Source organism: Macadamia integrifolia, chromosome 13 (assembly GCF_013358625.1).
Source record: "Macadamia integrifolia cultivar HAES 741 chromosome 13, SCU_Mint_v3, whole genome shotgun sequence".
In the NCBI taxonomy this organism is placed as follows: domain Eukaryota; kingdom Viridiplantae; phylum Streptophyta; class Magnoliopsida; order Proteales; family Proteaceae; genus Macadamia; species Macadamia integrifolia.
The window spans coordinates 18,263,502-18,266,571 of record NC_056569.1 but is presented as its reverse complement, the minus strand read 5'-3'; positions in this window follow the sequence as shown (position 1 = coordinate 18,266,571).

The following is a 3,070-nucleotide window of genomic DNA, read 5'->3' as shown; positions in this document are numbered from 1 at the left end:
AAAGTTATGAAATAACGGTGCCCAGTGAGTGTAGGAACAGGAAAATGCCCACAGATGTCAGTGTGAATGAGGTCTAATACTTCAATGCTGCGAGTAGCATCCTTTTTCCTGGAGATTGTCATCTTTCCCTTAATGCAAACTATACATGTTTCCATGTCTTGAAAATCAATATTTTTTAATATCCCTTCCTTTACCAATCTTTTCATCCTCTTGGTTGAAATATGACCCAACCTTCTATGCCATAACATAGAGGATTTCTCATCAATCAGAGAGTGTTTCACTCCTACATTCAGAACCCATAAAGAATTAAAATTCAATCTATAAAGCCCATCAACAAGAGTACCACTACCAATAGAGACAGAATCATGTAATAAACAAAAGCCAACTTGATTAAAATTAACAGAATAACCATCTGAACAAAGTCTAGAAACTGAAATCAAATTCCTCCTCATAGAGGGAACATAAACAACATCCTTCAAATCAATAAATAAGCCTGAATGAAAAAATAATCTAATAGTTCATATGGCTTCCACTTCAACTCTAGCTCCATTTCCCATGAACACCATCACTTCATCCTTGCTTGGCACCCTCCTGCTTAGGAACCCCTGCAAGGAATGAGTGACGTGAATAGATGACGCAGAATCTAACTACCATGAATCAATTGGTACATTAATCAAGCAAGATTCAAAACATACTAAGGATAGATTCATACCATCATCCTTCTTTTTCTCAAGGTAGGTCTTCCTCTTAAAACAATCCTTCTTCATGTGTCCTTTGGCCTTGCACCAGAAACACTCTATGCCACTCATGTCTTTTTGTACCCCAGATTCTTTGAAATTTTGTTTTCCCTTCATGTTCTTCCCTCTTTTAAATGGAGTGAATTTTCCTTTCTTAAAGAACTTCTTGATCCTTTTGCTAGGTCCCATAGAAGATGAAGTCTTACCTTGAGTAAGATTGGCACTTTCAACTTTGGTCATATTAATTGTTCCCTCTTCCTAGGTTACCACAGTGATCAATTCATCAAGACCCCATTTATTCTTCAATGTATTATAAGTATTCTTAAGAGTCTAGTAGCTCTCAGGTAGAGAATTCAAAGCAATGGTGACCACGAAGTCATCATCAAAGTTAATACATGTACCTCTGATCTTGTTTCCTAGGGAAACCAGTTCCAGTATATGCTCTCTAGCACTTCCTACTCCGTCAAATCTAGCCCCAGTCAATTGGCTCATGAGATCGTGAGCCTGTGATTTCTTAGAGCTATCAAACTTAGCTTTTATAGCAGCCAAATACTCAGAAGCAGTATCCTTTTTAGCAATACTATCCTTGATAGACTCAGGCAAAGCACTTTTAATAACAGCCAAGGACTTCCTATTTGCAGTGATCCACTTGTCATAATCCCCTTTCTCAGTTTGGGTACTGGTTGCAGTAGGTTCAGCTGGTTTGGTGGTCCTAGTACACAGGTCTAGGTCCTTGAGAATCATGTAGACCTCTAAGTCTTCCATCCATTTGTTGAAATTATCCCCAGTAAGCTTAGGAATATCAAGTACACCAAAACTAGAAGACATCCTATTGAATATTTTAATAAAGAATATTCTATTCAACATACAGACATATATGTAAAAGAATAAGCATGTAACAATTAGCAAAATTAAACATTACATGCTCAAGTATCAATTACTTCATGAGTGTCAACCAGAACTACATTTCTAACCTTTGGGTCTGAAACATACTGGTCCACTCAAGTTTCTGCTATTACTGCGAGACTTCTTCTAACTTTCGAAAAGTACCGCCATCTTTGGATGGACAGCATCTTCTAGGTTGAGAAATCCCTTTTTTTTTTTCTTGCTTTAACTTTTCTTTGATAATGTCACCTTTGGGTGAACATTAGCAACCTTGCTACCAACCATTATTCTCTGTTTTTTCAGACAAAGAAGACCTTTGATTTGTATTCTATTACAATAAGGTTGAACTTTACCACTTTGGTGGATTCCACCCAATCTTACTGCAATAGTTTACAAATTCATTCCGACAACTAAAAGTGGGATTGTTTAACCATGAATAAAAAATATTCATAAACAAAAACATGAACTATATGACCAAGAATAAACAAGTTCATATTCTGATATGCAAGTAATGTATAAGTTGATTTTCTTTCATTTCTTCCAATTAATAGGAAAATTATAAAGAATCATTAAACACCCATACTTGTAACTTATACAAAATAGATCATAAAAGTTGATCAAAACTATGCTCATAATATATCAAAACGAAGAGCACGAAAAACTGGACTCAATGCAAAAAATCAGGGTGAAAAATTATTCACCATTTTCCCGTACGAGCCATTTGAAGTTACTATTTTTTTTTTTTGAATCAAAATCAATCCAATCCAACCGGTTCGGGCAAATTAGTTCCGGGTCAAAGTTTGGGTCAACGACCCGGTCAACCTTTGACCGAGTTGGTCATGAGTTGACCCACTGCATCCCGGGTCAACTAGGTAGGGTTTCCGAGTTGACCCGGCGATGACTCGTCGCCTTTTTTTTCTCTCTCCTCCGATATCTGATTTCTGGTGGCACATGCCGGCGTGTCCAGAGGTTTTCGGTGACGTGCGACATACAACCGCGATCGTCTTCTCGTGCTCTACAACTTCCATAAAGAAATTTTTCCCATACAGAATCTTTAAGTGAGAGTAAAATAATGATTTTCATAAATAGAAACCCAAATCTTTTTTTTTTCTTACATAATTTCTTAATTCTAACACCATAGTGTAGGCTCTGATACCAATTGTTAGTGATTCTAAATCCTAGAATCATTTGAATTACCTATAGTTTATAGAATACAAGAATGAATAATAGAAAGAAATCAATCACATACCCGTTGAGCGTGAATAAAGTCCCTAAATCAAGGTTGACGCTTGTACCACGAACTATGATGAAGAACCACGCAATATGGGTCCTTCTACTGAGATCTTCTGCAGCCTCTTACTATGGGATCTTCTCTCTGTCTCTACACTAGCTCTGTGAGAAAGCAGTGCTCCCAAATATTATTATGAAAAGTAATAGCTGCAGGGACC